Source organism: Melanostigma gelatinosum, assembly GCF_949748355.1.
Source record: "Melanostigma gelatinosum genome assembly, chromosome: 19".
NCBI lineage: Eukaryota > Metazoa > Chordata > Actinopteri > Perciformes > Zoarcidae > Melanostigma > Melanostigma gelatinosum.
In genome coordinates this window covers 11,731,006-11,748,912 of record NC_136652.1, presented here as the reverse complement: position 1 = coordinate 11,748,912, position 17,907 = coordinate 11,731,006, and the positions used below count along the sequence as shown (strand labels likewise).

At 41.5% G+C, this 17,907-nt stretch overlaps 1 pseudogene across 1 annotated transcript; it reads left to right on the top strand.

Moving 5' to 3' along the window:
• Positions 1-5,893: 5,893 nt before the first annotated feature.
• Positions 5,894-13,654, top strand: LOC306793521 (E3 ubiquitin-protein ligase rnf8-like; annotated as a pseudogene). Its single transcript, XR_013773201.1, has 8 exons — positions 5,894-5,943; positions 6,077-6,514; positions 6,655-6,862; positions 7,044-7,106; positions 7,209-7,298; positions 7,394-7,501; positions 7,620-7,824; positions 13,289-13,654. The product of XR_013773201.1 is annotated as an E3 ubiquitin-protein ligase rnf8-like (transcript).
• The last annotated feature ends 4,253 nt before the right edge of the window (positions 13,655-17,907 follow it).

The following is a 17,907-nucleotide window of genomic DNA, read 5'->3' as shown; positions in this document are numbered from 1 at the left end:
AGGAAGTCAGACAAAGTATCTGCAAACTACTCATAGCTTTGTCGGACATTGTCTACTCAGCTTTTTCAGATTGCCGTTGTTTTTTTAAAGGTGAAAACGTTACAGTATACTCTGAAAACTACCACTTCAGGAATACATGAGTTATGGTAAATTACCAAAAACATGCAAACTATTGGTGCGGTCCTTTTAATCCATTATTTTTGTGGTTCAAGAAGTGGATTTCCCTTAATCTCTTAATCTAGGAACAACCGGCCAAGTCTTCTTTTTAAATTAGACCAACATAGAAAAATGATTAGTAATGTGACAATACTGTAATTCCATAAAGGTGGCCAAACGTTCTGATCCACCAAAGAGGTTTACGTTTCGTTCATCGTTGTTATTTAACGTTTCCTTCAGCGGTACTGAGCGACGCTTTCTGCCCATCTGGGAGTTGCCTCGCCTGGCACAGGAGCTGTAGTGCTTTGCTGAAAGGCTCCTGGGACCGAACATTAATCCCTCCCTTTGGCAACGCTCCAGTTTACCTCGCATCACGCTGGTCCTCCTGACACACACACACACACACACACACACACACAAGCAACTGAATGCTTTCATCTCGCAAGATAACGTGATAAATGTTCAGTAAGTTCACTTGATGTTGACGACAGAGTTGTAAGCTTGTTTATCTTTTTTTTTGGGAAATATAAGTTATGATCATCAACGTCAACATTACACATTTAGATCTCCATGTCGACGATCACTACTGGAGTGGGTGTCGCGTGTTCAAAAATGGATTTTACATCTTTTGGAAAGAAACTTCATCTTGTAAAAATCCTTCTGTCTTTTGGTACCTACACACATGCTGCGTTTCCTAGCAACTAATGCAACATCTCCTTGGGCTCAGAAAGCAAATGGAAGTGTGATGACACCGGCCTCAGCAGCAAGGTGAAGCACTCCGTCCTCCCACTGTAGATACATGTTGCTGCTGTTCTCTGTAAATACTCTCTGCTTTTGCTGCTGTGAGGCCGCAACAGCCAGAGGACTATGAGCTTGAATGAATAAATAATCAATATTCGATACTCGATATGAAATACCCTGCACTTAAGATGTGTCAGACAATATCCTGCTGCACTATCAGGTTATTTTATGATTAGCAACATCGAAACCTTTTCATTTCCTAATAATGGCGGAGAAGAATTATGTAATTTGGTACTATATAAGAAGAGAGTCAAAGTTCTGACAAAGCAAGAGTTTAGTTCGTCGTGTTTCTCTCTTTCTATCAGGAGATATTACAAGATGTCACAGTAGGAATACAATGAATAATGGCTGAATTCCATTTAGCTTTGTTTTTGTGGTCCTTGTATGTCCTTCATACTGGCTCACTGACACGCTGTCATGGCTCTATGGTTTATACTGTTTTTTAGTAACCTGTGTTTTTCCCGCCATGACAAGTCAAAATGTCTGCTGTCAAAAAGGCGTGTTCATTGGAGAGCTCTACTTAACCTCACCTGGCTACGGTGTACTTTACTATTGGAATTAACTGCAGCTGATTAACTGCAGTTAATTCCTGTAACAGACTTTAAAGTTATAACTATTGATGTTTTATGTTTTTTTCACACTGACTCTACCCAGAGTGCACTGGAACAGCAGCTCACAGTGGGAGTTTCCCTCTTGCGCTGTGGATGGCTAGTGTCACGCCAGTCCATTAAAGCCAGAGCAGGAGAGAAGCGTGTGTCTGTCAGGCTGTATTACATGAGGACGACAGTGATGGACTGCCTCGGGGCTACAATCGGAGTCTCTCCGTCTAACCCTCCATCCCGACTCTTGGAGCAACCTTTTGATGTCAGTAACATCCATCCAGCCATCTCTCTCTCTCTCTCTCTCTCTCTCTCTCTCTCTCTCTCTCTCTCTCTCTCTCTCTCTCCTCCACATGGGGAAACACAATCAGTTGTTGCTGCATCTTCTACCTGCCTCCATGCATGTGTGGTCATGTGAAAATGCTACACAATTACGCAATTGATGAAAGTAGTTTGAGCTTACAAGGGATTGGTTGATAGACAGAAAAATAAATCAGCGGCTCGTGTTTCAGTCATGTTTTCAAGCAAACGTACCAAAAAGTCACTGGTTCACGCAACTTAAATGTGCAGAATTGATGCTTTTCTTTGCCATCTTATAGTAAACTTAATATATTTGGAGTTTTTTAAAATGGGAATACAAATCTAGAATATGATCTGAAGATTAATTGACAATAAAAAATGGTGTTGTTTACAGCCCTAACTAAATATTACATCATTATAATCCATCATAAGTACATCATCCTACATCCAGACAATGCTCTTTAAGAAATATTTTTTGGGGCATCTTCCACTGATGCACTTACAAATCTATGTTTGGTAGCTAAATAGATAATATGTATTTTAATATACATGCATATCCTAATGACCAGTCTTGACTTGTGTGTTCTATGTAGTTCCACTGAATTTGAATTTATCTCATAATTTACATGCATAAAATAACAGATTTGGTTGGGGATAGGAAACCCATATTTACTGTACATTTCCCTTCATTTCTGTGTTATTTAATAACAGTCAGGACTCTCTTACAGTGCTATTTACTGATTCTTACTCTCCTACATTGTAGCTGTGCACCTGCTTTGTGTTGTTGTTGGTAAAAAAAAAGATGGATTCACTCCAATATGCTCTTATCCAAAAGGCCCATGGTCCATATCCGAGGTCCATCTGCCAGCTTTGTAGAGTCCAAATGTTCCTCACAGCATGATCGGGATAAACACTGCAGCATCTCCAGCACACTGCCTCGTGCAACACTGATACCCCTAAAAAGCACACGTACTCAGTCCTCATCAATGTTCTCATTTATGTCCAAACGTTGGAATATTACTGTAAGTGAATACTTATTAGGCAGTCTAATCATAATGTTGTGGTCTTCCCCAGGTAGCTCTGTTTTATTCCTGCTTTTAATAATCAACAGATACCAATGCCTAGTTTGGGATTCCTGATGAATATAATTAATTGGTATTTGGAAAACATTTTTTTTCGGGGAAGTTACGCAGTTTATATCCTCACAAAGGTTTTCTACAAAATATATAATAATTATTGAATGATATGATTATTACTTTCACATAGATAGCACCAGTGGTGTATAGTAACGAAGTAGAAATACTTCGTTACTGTACTTAAGTAGTTTTTTTGGGTATCTGTACTTTACTTTACTACTTATATTTCTGTTTACTTTTTACTTTTACTTCACTACATTTTGCAAAGAAAACTGATACTTTTACTCCGATACATTTCCCCTGAAACCTTCGTTACTCGCTACAAAATCAAATCTATCTTCAGAAACAAAATGAATCACGAGAGCAGCGTCGGGGACTGTGGTGGAACACAGACTGCAAGCCAGCAGGTTTGGTGAATCAGTGGTCCTAGCAGCAAGTTAAATCATTGGTTAATCACGTTAATGCGCAATTGCAAACAAGTGCTCTCAAAGCCACGGTGTTATAAGCTAGCGAGCGACTACATGAGTATAATTCCACTCTACGATGACTGATTTCATGATGGAAGCAGAAATGGAAGCACCTGCTACTCCCGCAACAAACGACGGTGGTGACGAAGACCAACACCCGTGGATCGCTAGCGAGTTAGTGAGCTGAGGAAGTGTTGACAGTTGTGCAGCACTAGTTGGCTAACGTTAGCTATAGCTGTATACACGGATTGACAGGAGCCGCGAGAGCGCAGCATTCGGGGAATTCTTCGCAGCTGTGTGCGAGCTGTCTGTGACGCTGAACACACCTCTACCTGCCTCAGCGGCCTGTGAAAGGATATTTAGCATCGCAGGACGAGTCTTCAGCCCAAGAAGAGCGAGACTGAATTCTCGCAATTTTGAAAACCAACCTCTTTTGAAGATGAACAGGACATGTTTCAGTTTCAAGTAATGACTGTGTTGCTGCTTTAGTATTGATCATGTTTTGATATTTGAGTCATGTTGTGGATGATCAGATGGAGTTATGATGGTAGCAGTCGCCCAATTGCAGATTCAGCTTGAGCAAAACCTTTGTCTATTGTGTTTAAATCAGGCCCATAGGAGTTTACAAGGCAGGCGTCCTTTCTCTAAACACTGACCTGATGCATCAAGTGGATATGTTTTGCTGAACATAATATTATGCATTGGTCCTCTACATCCTCTAGTCTAATGAGCATACTTATAAACGCACTGTTACAACTCCTTCATAGTGTCATATTGCTTTACGGAGAATTATGATGATAAGTTCATAGTAGATGCAAAAGTATACTTATGTACAATATATTATGTTGAACATTGTTGCTCCTGGATGGATCACAGCCAACCCAATTATGTTCAACACAGCTCCATGTCCTTGGTCATGGTGCCACAGCACTTAAAAGAATAAACTTCATCATTCTCACAATTCTGACCCTTTGCTTTTTTATTAACAGCATTTACTTGTACTTTTACTTTCAATGAACAGGTTATGATGTTCATTTAATGTTCAGGTTATGAGGTACATTTAATGTCAGAAAATTACTTTTGATACTTAAGTACTTTTGTACTTAAGTACAATAAATATCAGATACTTTAAGACTTTTACTCAAGTAGTATTCTAAGAGGTGACTTTTTACTTTTACTTGAGTAGTTTTCCAGTAAGGTATCTTTACTTTTACTCAAGTATGGCTTTTGAGTACTTTATACACCACTGGATAGCACGATACATTCACTATGGAGTGGTCTCGTGTGACGTCACAGTTTAGCTGTCGGCCATGTTGGAGTACACACAAAGCCACTGGCATGCACGGCTGAGTCGCATAACCTATCGGTGGTGAACTTTTGTGCTGTCTTTGGTTGTGGCAGCAGAGCTGATAGAGACAAGAAATCATTCTTTCGTTTGCCAGCGGTCATTACACATCAAGGAAATGACACGAAGGAGCTATCCAAGCGACGTCGCGAGAAATGGCTGTCACGCATCTCTCGAGATATAAAGGAATGGAATTTGGCGTACACTAGAGTATGTGCGGATCACTTTATAAGTGGTCAGTGATTTTATTTACAAATTCGTTTGTGAACAGTATTTAATAAAGGAAATATAAATTAAACTTGGACATGAGAAGGTTACCGAAGCTTCATCGGCCCGTGACAGCAGTCGGTACCAGAGACGTGTCGAGCGTGTACAACAGGCGAAACACAGAGATGCAGCCTCAGCATTGCTTGATATGAGTTTAACGTCAGATCATATATATATATATATATATATATATATATATATATCCCTATACTCATCGTATAGGGATCCAAGTTACCAATAACCTTCAATTTGGCCAGGTAGCGAACCTTTGATGCACTATCCAGTGATTCAAAGTATTGTATTTTCGCCGCACTTCCTTGTTTACTCGCCGCCATGTAGGATCTGTATGTACTCCAACATGGCCGACCGACCTCGTAACTAAGGAGATCGTGACGTCGGTGAGACCACTCCATTGTATTTTCGCCGCACTTCCTTGTTTACTCGCCGCCATGTAGGATCTGTATGTACTCCAACATGGCCGACCGACCTCGTAACTAAGGAGATCGTGACGTCGGTGAGACCACTCCATTGTTGTGTCTGTGGGTCAACCCTTGAGGTGCGTTCCCTGAATGTCGGAAATTCCGGTTATATATACAGAGATAGTGTTGAATCAAAATTTCGACAAGGGAACTCGCTATTTCCCAACGTTGTGTTATCAATAGTTCCGTTCATTGGTGTCCTCTAAACACTGTAAATGCCAAAGGCTTTTAGCTAGTTATAGCATGTTTAGCGAGGTAAACCGCTCTTTACCGTAAGATAACTTCAAGGCTGCGTGCGCAATATTTCCGAGGTTCAAAAGTAGACTGAGAGCGTTCTGTGACCATGGAGACGGTTGAAGCCCAGACCGGCGCACTACAGGTCGACGGGCTTACGTTGAGTTGTGCTTATGTAACTAACGTTAAGTGTTGTAAAACAACAAAAATACCAATTTATTTCAGGTTCGTCAACGATTCACGATAGCACTTGTAGTAAACTAGTCGCAGTTTAGCTGACTTTTGTGTGAAGTCAGAGTCTCAACGGGGTGTGGGTGAATGGAAACCGTATTCCCGTTGAAGTGTCCCATCAGTTGAGGCTCGGGGACTGCATACAACTCGGGGTTCCCGTAATTGGAACATAAGCAGAGTTTGACTACATCTTCGTCCAGCGGCCCTTCAAAGACATTAAACACTACTTGGCTAAGGGACATAAAGAAAGCGCTAAAGCGGCCCTCGTCTCCAAGAAGCTTAAGAGGAAGTTGGCCATGGAAGAAGTTGAGCCGTCCACCTCGAAGCCCAAGCTCTACCGCTGCTCTTCTGCAGACAAGTCCTTTGCAAAGCCCTGCCCTCAGCAGCAGAGGCTCAGTCACTCTCAGTTAGATGAAACTGGGCCCAGCAGACCAGTCCAGGAAGTAGACCGGCGCTCAGGTGGCTCCAACACTCCCTGTGACCTGGACAACTTGCAGATGTGAGTTTATGCCTCGCGTATGTACATTATCATTACATTTGACATCTTTTGTGTTCCGAAAGATTAATCAATTGCTGTATTTAAAAAAAAAAGAAAAAAAGCAAAACAAAAGGTTAGAAAAATAAAAGCTCCTTCTGCAGGTACAGCCGGAACATCCTGAGGTTGAGGGAGCAGGTGGACGACACCCAGAGGCAGGTAGCCTCTCTGGGGGGAGAGCCGCGGCAGGCCGACCCTCTCAGAGAGGAGCATGTCAGGGAGCTGCAGGGCCAGCTGGAGACGCTCAGGGCCAAGATGCAGCGGATGGAGACGTTGGAGAAGTCCTTCAGTAAAACCAAGAGGCAGCTCGAGGTGAGAGGTGTCTCAGTAACTCCTTTCATACATGGGATGTGAAACGATATAGTTGTTTACTTCTAAAAAGATTTGCGAGGTATGCATCATATTTGTCTGTTAATATATAAGCCAACACTGTCTTTTTTTCGTGTATATGTTTTACTAAATACTCTCTTTAATGCATCCTTAATGTATTTAGGCGCAGAAAACACAGCAGCAAGAGGAGCTTTTGAAAAAGCAGCTGGAAGAGGCCTTGCAAGAGGTATGATGGTTCTAACCAGACACAATATTTATTATGCAAAAATATTATGTAGCTATAAACATGTTAAAATATATATTTTTTTTAATTTTTCAACATCCAAAGCGAAAGAAAGTAATCGACGAACTTGCCCTTTCTCGGGAAGGCTTTGAAGAGATTCTCTTGGCCAAAAACAAAGAGCTGGAGTTGACAAAGGTGTGACGACGTTCATAGTCATCCGAGCAGCATATTTGTATTGTTTGGCATGGCATCAGCAGAGCTTTATTCATTTATTTAAAACATTTTTGCAGGAGGAGAAAGAGAAGGAGAGGGCCCAAAAGGAGGAAGTAGTTACACAAGTGACTGAAGTTTTGGAGAACGAGCTTCAGTGCATCATCTGCTCCGAGCTCTTCATTGAGGTAGGATCAAGAGTTAATCAAGCACGGTGTTGAAAATGAGCAGAACAGATACGTCAGAAGATAAACATGGACGCCTCCACAGTAACATTGTTTTGATCTATACTGATATTGTCTACAGGCAGTCATCCTGAACTGCGCTCATAGCTTCTGCAGACACTGCATCCAGCAGTGGCGCGAGAAGAAAGACGAGTGTCCCATCTGCCGACGGGCCATCCAATCTCAGACTCGCTGTCTGGCTTTGGACAACTGCATCGACAGCATGGTGGAGACCTTGAGCCTGGACATGAAGTCGAGGCGGCAGACCCTCATCACCGAGAGGAAAGGTGAGAGGTGCGTCATCAACAGCGGCATTAGTATCCAACAGCTAAAGATGGAGTGCGGGACTTCTGTATCTCCTCGGCCTGAGCTCGCAGCATCTGCTCACGGTGATCACGTTTGTCCTCGCCGTCGATCGCTGTCTTTTTTAAAAATCTGTACGGGAAGTTTCTTATTTATATGGAGCATCCATTCCAGAAACTCTTCTGGGTCGCGTCCTAGGATTTGCTGCCTCCTTTAGCTCTGGGCGGGTGGTGTAAAAATAATCGCTTCCATTGAGAGATGCCACAAGTTTGGTGTTCTGCAAAATACAGAGAGCTCTGCCTGGCGGCGGTAAACTCTTTTAAAGAGAAACATGAACAGGTCAATAAAAAGCAAAATATTAAAAGACGGGAGCAAGTCAGACATAATAAGAACCAGTTTACTGTATTTTTTTAAATATTAAAAAAATATGTAAAATACAAACAACTCAAAGACTACGATGTTGGGGCTTTTGTACAGTGAGAACAGGATTTATTAAACGGGGAGAGGTTCAATAATATACCATCATGGCCTCTAACATTCAGTTTCCCAGATCGCATATTGAGTATAACATTTGACTGATCATGTTTATGTCCTCTATGTTATTGTCTTGTGCAATTATTGTGTCTGAGGGAAGTATATCAAGTGAAATTGGACAAAATATGTACCAGTTGGAAGTATTAGATACTTGATACAACATATGCTTCTATTTTGAAAAAAATGTTGGGTTTTGTTGTACTAAAACACTGGAAAATTGCCTAAATTTGACAACTTTTTACCATATGAATTAAATTAAAATGAAATATGTTATCTTTCTGACCCTGCCCTAGTCCCAAACCTGCAGCAGTAATCCGGACATTGTGTTCCTAGGATTTGTTACAGAACACGCATCAGACTACAGTATGTGCCAGTGGTGTAGCGGACTCAACATCAGGATCACACTCGTGATAGCACATATCATTAATATCTGACTGACACTGTACTTACTATCAATGGTGTGCTGTGCCACATTCATCACGTCAAATGACTGGAGAGCCTTGACATGCCTGGGTGAGCTCAGTGACTAATGTTCCGCTCGCCTCGAGCAGTAAACACGGTGGAGTCCTTGAGCGAAGTGCTCCACCCTCGGCCGGTGCGGTGAAGCTGCTCGGAGGCTCGACAACAAACGTGGTTTACAAAGAGTTTAAAGAGTAATTACACTCGCGGCTTCCGTTCGTCTCGGCTTAATAGATGATTTTAGATAATATGCTTGTTGGTGGAGTGGGAAATTGGGCGGTCCACAGAGAGAATTTCAAACACAAGGTGGCAGTGCAATGAGGCTGATTCATGTTGTTTTTTTCTGTTTTATGATATTATTTTAGAAACGTGTAAAAAGGGACGGTTGAAATAAAATGTAATGCAACATAAAAAGCAGTATTCAGCATTGAAATTCTGCTACTATGCATATTAGGTGGATGGGCCTCATATTGAGCTTGCTTTCCCTCGATAAACAAAGGTGAAAGAATATGACGACTGTGCACTTTGCAAATTTGATCAAGGTTATTGAACAGAAACAGCGGATAAATTGAAGGTAATTAGGTAAACGTCATTTCCATGCCACCTTTCACAGCCATAGACACAACAAGTTCAATAACATACAATACAAACAACAAACCCAATGCTGGTCTATACGGGGAGGTTTTTAAAATGTGCCACTGGTTCAGCTGATAAGCTACTGAGGGGAATATTTGTTTTATTTTGTAGGAACTAAAACAATAAGAGCATGACCCATGTTCCCCCGAGCCTTGAGCGTGGACTGTGGTCTGATTGATCTCAGTCATGCTGGTCGTTCCTGACTCTCAAAACATTTCGTCATTTGAAAATTTGATTTCGTGTTTGTTTTGGTAAATGACAAAGGCTTTGAGCGTTGGAGGATATCACATATGTTCTCCCCCTAGATTCATAAAGTCCACGATAAAGGTGATTTTCTATATTTTAAATGTGTAATCATCCGCACTGGCAAATCGTCCCCATCAAATACACAGTTTTACGCCTGTGTGAGTAATGTTTGCTGAAGAGTGTCCAGCCGTTTTGAGAAGTGAAACGACAGTTTTGTGACCCTTCGGTGGCATCACATGTGGTTTGGGCAGAGAGCCACAGAGAGGAACTGACGCATTGTTGGTTTTAATCTCTTCACGGAGTTTGTTGACGATCTAGAACAGAGCTTATTTACAGTCGCCACGTAAAGGACTTGAAAGTGGCGCTTTGAAATGTTTGCGGAGAGAATCTCTCACTGTTTTTCTTTGCTCTTCTTTCCTTCCAACAGCGGACTCTGCCCAGGTGATGGTGATCTACGATGACGACAGCAGCAGCGACAGCGACAGCAGCATGGTGTCCATCGACAGTATCCTGAGCTCTGTGGTCTCTGTGGAAAGCATCCACAGTAGCATCCACTTGGACTCCAGTTAGCCCTACTGTGCTGACTCTGATGAAAGTGCTGATGAGTCTGAGGATTAGGCCCTTTTCACGTTTTTGTAAAGTCATCAGATGTCTTTTTGTCTTTATTTTCAACAAGAGGAATAAAGTTTTTTCCTATGCACTTTTACAGTCACCTGTTGACTTTGTCCAAGCATTGATTCAAACCTGAAAAGCCCCATTTTATACAAATAGTACAAATGTTTGGTGACGCCTGACTTGGGAAGTTGTGGCTGTTGAGAGTTTGGCTTTTTATCAGAGAGACAGACAACTGCTAGACAACAAACCTGTGCTGGGAGTGAAAGGACCAAACCAGTGTTTTTGTTTTGAGCCGTGTGAGACTGTCCCGCTCTGTGGGTCGGTCCAGACTGAATATCCGAAGGAGGGCCAAAGAAATCGACTAACACTCATACGATTTTGTCGACGAATCGATTAGTTGATTGAGCAAATCTGTAAAACTGAGTTCCTCCTCAAATAATCACACAAAAGCGCCACATTAAAACTGTGTTGACCAGAGATGTGCTCATAAGCTTCTTGGATAATACGTCATTCAGCTTGAAACGGGCCATCCAATCTCAGACTCGCTGTCTGGCTTTGGACAACTGCATCGACAGCATGGTGGAGACCTTGAGCCTGGACATGAAGTCGAGGCGGCAGACCCTCATCACCGAGAGGAAAGGTGAGAGGTGCGTCATCAACAGCGGCATTAGTATCCAACAGCTAAAGATGGAGTGCGGGACTTCTGTATCTCCTCGGCCTGAGCTCGCAGCATCTGCTCACGGTGATCACGTTTGTCCTCGCCGTCGATCGCTGTCTTTTTTAAAAATCTGTACGGGAAGTTTCTTATTTATATGGAGCATCCATTCCAGAAACTCTTCTGGGTCGCGTCCTAGGATTTGCTGCCTCCTTTAGCTCTGGGCGGGTGGTGTAAAAATAATCGCTTCCATTGAGAGATGCCACAAGTTTGGTGTTCTGCAAAATACAGAGAGCTCTGCCTGGCGGCGGTAAACTCTTTTAAAGAGAAACATGAACAGGTCAATAAAAAGCAAAATATTAAAAGACGGGAGCAAGTCAGACATAATAAGAACCAGTTTACTGTATTTTTTTAAATATTAAAAAAATATGTAAAATACAAACAACTCAAAGACTACGATGTTGGGGCTTTTGTACAGTGAGAACAGGATTTATTAAACGGGGAGAGGTTCAATAATATACCATCATGGCCTCTAACATTCAGTTTCCCAGATCGCATATTGAGTATAACATTTGACTGATCATGTTTATGTCCTCTATGTTATTGTCTTGTGCAATTATTGTGTCTGAGGGAAGTATATCAAGTGAAATTGGACAAAATATGTACCAGTTGGAAGTATTAGATACTTGATACAACATATGCTTCTATTTTGAAAAAAATGTTGGGTTTTGTTGTACTAAAACACTGGAAAATTGCCTAAATTTGACAACTTTTTACCATATGAATTAAATTAAAATGAAATATGTTATCTTTCTGACCCTGCCCTAGTCCCAAACCTGCAGCAGTAATCCGGACATTGTGTTCCTAGGATTTGTTACAGAACACGCATCAGACTACAGTATGTGCCAGTGGTGTAGCGGACTCAACATCAGGATCACACTCGTGATAGCACATATCATTAATATCTGACTGACACTGTACTTACTATCAATGGTGTGCTGTGCCACATTCATCACGTCAAATGACTGGAGAGCCTTGACATGCCTGGGTGAGCTCAGTGACTAATGTTCCGCTCGCCTCGAGCAGTAAACACGGTGGAGTCCTTGAGCGAAGTGCTCCACCCTCGGCCGGTGCGGTGAAGCTGCTCGGAGGCTCGACAACAAACGTGGTTTACAAAGAGTTTAAAGAGTAATTACACTCGCGGCTTCCGTTCGTCTCGGCTTAATAGATGATTTTAGATAATATGCTTGTTGGTGGAGTGGGAAATTGGGCGGTCCACAGAGAGAATTTCAAACACAAGGTGGCAGTGCAATGAGGCTGATTCATGTTGTTTTTTTCTGTTTTATGATATTATTTTAGAAACGTGTAAAAAGGGACGGTTGAAATAAAATGTAATGCAACATAAAAAGCAGTATTCAGCATTGAAATTCTGCTACTATGCATATTAGGTGGATGGGCCTCATATTGAGCTTGCTTTCCCTCGATAAACAAAGGTGAAAGAATATGACGACTGTGCACTTTGCAAATTTGATCAAGGTTATTGAACAGAAACAGCGGATAAATTGAAGGTAATTAGGTAAACGTCATTTCCATGCCACCTTTCACAGCCATAGACACAACAAGTTCAATAACATACAATACAAACAACAAACCCAATGCTGGTCTATACGGGGAGGTTTTTAAAATGTGCCACTGGTTCAGCTGATAAGCTACTGAGGGGAATATTTGTTTTATTTTGTAGGAACTAAAACAATAAGAGCATGACCCATGTTCCCCCGAGCCTTGAGCGTGGACTGTGGTCTGATTGATCTCAGTCATGCTGGTCGTTCCTGACTCTCAAAACATTTCGTCATTTGAAAATTTGATTTCGTGTTTGTTTTGGTAAATGACAAAGGCTTTGAGCGTTGGAGGATATCACATATGTTCTCCCCCTAGATTCATAAAGTCCACGATAAAGGTGATTTTCTATATTTTAAATGTGTAATCATCCGCACTGGCAAATCGTCCCCATCAAATACACAGTTTTACGCCTGTGTGAGTAATGTTTGCTGAAGAGTGTCCAGCCGTTTTGAGAAGTGAAACGACAGTTTTGTGACCCTTCGGTGGCATCACATGTGGTTTGGGCAGAGAGCCACAGAGAGGAACTGACGCATTGTTGGTTTTAATCTCTTCACGGAGTTTGTTGACGATCTAGAACAGAGCTTATTTACAGTCGCCACGTAAAGGACTTGAAAGTGGCGCTTTGAAATGTTTGCGGAGAGAATCTCTCACTGTTTTTCTTTGCTCTTCTTTCCTTCCAACAGCGGACTCTGCCCAGGTGATGGTGATCTACGATGACGACAGCAGCAGGAGCAGCGACAGCAGCATGGTGTCCATCGACAGTATCCTGAGCTCTGTGGTCTCTGTGGAAACAGACCGTAGCATCCACTTGGACTCCAGTTAGCCCTACTGTGCTGACTCTGATGAAAGTGCTGATGAGTCTGAGGATTAGGCCCTTTTCTCCGGAGAGAATTGGGACTTCTTTTGGTGTTGATGTTTCCATACCCCTGCGCTGTTCTCAGATAGACACGTTTGATCTCATTATGAGTCCGTTAACCAGATTTTCGTTTTTGTAAAGTCATCAGATGTCTTTTTGTCTTTATTTTCAACAAGAGGAATAAAGTTTTTTCCTATGCACTTTTACAGTCACATGTTGACTTTGTCCAAGCATTGATTCAAACCTGAAAAGCCCCATTTTATACAAATAGTACAAATGTTTGGTGACGCCTGACTTGGGAAGTTGTGGCTGTTGAGAGTTTGGCTTTTTATCAGAGAGACAGACAACTGCTAGACAACAAACCTGTGCTGGGAGTGAAAGGACCAAACCAGTGTTTTTGTTTTGAGCCGTGTGAGACTGTCCCGCTCAGTGGGTCGGTCCAGACTGAATATCCGAAGGAGGGCCAAAGAAATGGACTAACACTCATACGATTTTGTCGACGAATCGATTAGTTGATTGAGCAAATCTGTAAAACTGAGTTCCTCCTCAAATAATCACACAAAAGCGCCACATTAAAACTGTGTTGACCAGAGATGTGCTCATAAGCTTCTTGGATAATACGTCATTCAGCTTGAAAAAAGCTGATCACTCGCTACTCTGTTAGCACATGACAGTAATGCGGCTAAAGCGTTTATGAGGAAGTCAGACAAAGTATCTGCAAACTACTCATAGCTTTGTCGGACATTGTCTACTCAGCTTTTTCAGATTGCCGTTGTTTTTTTAAAGGTGAAAACGTTACAGTATACTCTGAAAACTACCACTTCAGGAATACATGAGTTATGGTAAATTACCAAAAACATGCAAACTATTGGTGCGGTCCTTTTAATCCATTATTTTTGTGGTTCAAGAAGTGGATTTCCCTTAATCTCTTAATCTAGGAACAACCGGCCAAGTCTTCTTTTTAAATTAGACCAACATAGACAAATGATTAGTAATGTGACAATACTGTAATTCCATAAAGGTGGCCAAACGTTCTGATCCACCAAAGAGGTTTACGTTTCGTTCATCGTTGTTATTTAACGTTTCCTTCAGTGGTACTGAGCGACGCTTTCTGCCCATCTGGGAGTTGCCTCGCCTGGCACAGGAGCTGTAGTGCTTTGCTGAAAGGCTCCTGGGACCGAACATTAATCCCTCCCTTTGGCAACGCTCCAGTTTACCTCACATCACGCTGGTCCTCCTGACACACACACACACACAAGCAACTGAATGCTTTCATCTCGCAAGATAACGTGATAAATGTTCAGTAAGTTCACTTTATGTTGACGACAGAGTTGTAAGCTTGTTTATATTTTTTTGGGGAAATATAAGTTATGATCATCAACGTCAACATTACACATTTAGATCTCCATGTCGACGATCACTACTGGAGTGGGTGTCGCGTGTTCAAAAATAGATTTTACATCTTTTGGAAAGAAACTTCATCTTGTAAAAATCCTTCTGTCTTTTGGTACCTACACACATGCTGCGTTTCCTAGCAACTAATGCAACATCTCCTTGGGCTCAGAAAGCAAATGGAAGTGTGATGACACCGGCCTCAGCAGCAAGGTGAAGCACTCCGTCCTCCCACTATAGATACATGTTGCTGCTGTTCTCTGTAAATGCTCTCTGCTTTTGCTGCTGTGAGGCCGCAACAGCCAGAGGACTGAGCTTGAATTAATAAATAATCAATATTCGATACTCTATATGAAATACCCTGCACTTAAGATGCGTGAGACAATATCCTGCTGCACTATCAGGTTATTTTATGATTAGCAACATCCAAATCTTTTCATTTCCTAATAATGGCGGAGAAGAATTATGTAATTTGGTGCTATATAAGAAGAGAGTCAAAGTTCTGACAAAGCAAGAGTTTAGTTCGTCGTGTTTCTCTCTTTCTATCAGGAGATATTACAAGATGTCACAGTAGGAATATAATGAATAATGGCTGAATTCCATTTAGCTTTGTTTTTGTGGTCCTTGTATGTCCTTCATACTGGCTCACTGTCACGCTGTCATGGCTCTATGGTTTATACTGTTTTGTAGTAACCTGTGTTTTTCCCGCCATGACAAGTCAAAATGTCTGCTGTCAAAAAGGCGTGTTCATTGGAGAGCTCTACTTAACCTCACCTGGCTACGGTGTACTTTACTATTGGAATTAACTGCAGCTGATTAACTGCAGTTAATTCCTGTAACAGACTTTAAAGTTATAACTATTGATGTTTTATGTTTTTTTCACCCTGACTCTACCCAGAGTGCACTGGAACAGCAGCTCACAGGGGGAGTTTCCCTCTTGCGCTGTGGATGGCTAGTGTCACGCCAGTCCATTAAAGCCAGAGCAGGAGAGAAGCGTTTGTCTGTCAGGCTGTATTACATGAGGACGACAGTGATGGACTGCCTCGGGGCTACAATCGGAGTCTCTCCGTCTAACCCTCCATCCCGACTCTTGGAGCAACCTTTTGATGTCAGTAACATCCATCCAGCCATCTCTCTCTCTCTCTCTCTCTCTCTCTCTCTCTCTCTCTCTCTCTCTCTCTCTCTCTCTCTCTCTCTCTCTCTCTCTGCCCTCCACATGGGGAAACACAATCAGTTATTGCTGCATCTTCTACCTGCCTCCATGCATGTGTGGTCATGTGAAAATGCTACACAATTATGCAATTGATGAAAGTAGTTTGAGCTTACAAGGGATTGGTTGATAGACAGAAAAATAAATCAGCTGCTCGTGTTTCAGTCATGTTTTCAAGCAAACGTACCAAAAAGTCACTGGTTCACGCAACTTAAATGTGCAGAATTGATGCTTTTCTTTGCCATCTTATAGTAAACTTAATATCTTTGGAGTTTTTTAAAATGGGAATACAAATCTAGAATATGATCTGAAGATTAATTGACAATAAAAAATGGTGTTGTTTACAGCCCTAACTAAATATTACATCATTATAATCCATCATAAGTACATCATCCTACATCCAGACAATGCTCTTTAACAAATATTTTTTGGGGCATCTTCCACTGATGCACTTACACATCTATGTTTGGTAGCTAAATAGATAATATGTATTTTAATATACATGCATATCCTAATGACCAGTCTTGACTTGTGTGTTCTATGTAGTTCCACTGAATTTGAATTTATCTCATAATTTACATGCATAAAATAACAACAGATTTGGTTGGGGATAGGAAACCCATATTTACTGTACATTTCCCTTCATTTCTGTGTTATTTAATAACAGTCAGGACTCTCTTACAGTGCTATTTACTGATTCTTACTCTCCTACATTGTAGCTGTGCACCTGCTTTGTGTTGTTGTTGGTAAAAAAAAGATGGATTCACTCCAATATGCTCTTATCCAAAAGGCCCATGGTCCATATCCGAGGTCCATCTGCCAGCTTTGTAGAGTCCAAATGTTCCTCACAGCATGATCGGGATAAACACTGCAGCATCTCCAGCACACTGCCTCGTGCAACACTGATACCCCTAAAATGCACACGTACTCAGTCCTCATCAATGTTCTCATTTATGTCCAAACGTTGGAATATTACTGTAAGTGAATACTTATTAGGCAGTCTAATCATAATGTTGTGGTCTTCCCCAGGTAGCTCTGTTTTATTCCTGCTTTTAATAATCAACAGATACCAATGCCTTATTTGGGATTGCTGATGAATATAATTAATTGGTATTTGGAAAACATTTTTTCTCATTGTGTTTATAGTGCCTGCGGGGAAGTTACGCAGTTTATATCCTCACAAAGGTTTTCTACAAAATATATAATAATTATTGAATGATATGATTATTACTTTCACATAGATAGCACGATACATTCACTATTGTTGTGTCTGTGGGTCAACCCTTGAGGTGCGTTCCCTGAATGTCGGAAATTCCGGTTATATATACAGAGATAGTGTTGAATCAAAATTTCGACAAGGGAACTCGCTATTTCCCAACGTTGTGTTATCAAAAGTTCCGTTCATTGGTGTCCTCTAAACACTGTAAATGCCAAAAGCTTTTAGCTAGTTAGAGCATGTTTAGCGAGGTAAGCCGCTCTTTGCCGTAAGATAACTTCAAGGCTGCGTGCGCAATATTTCCGAGGTTCACAAAGTAGACTGAGAGCGTTCTGTGACCAAGGAGACGGTTGAAGCCCAGACCGGCGCACTACAGGTCGACGGGCTTACATTGAGTTGTGCTTATGTAACTAACGTTAAGTGTTGTAAAACAACAAAAATACCAATTTATTTCAGGTTTGTCAACGATTCACGATAGCACTTGTAGTAAACTAGTCGCAGTTTAGCTGACTTTTGTGTGAAGGGACTGCTATCTGCTATCTACGATTGTTAGGATGTGCCACTTTTAATGTGTAATGTAAAGTTCATTCTTTTTAACCAGAGGGCAGATTACAAAAACCCTGCAACA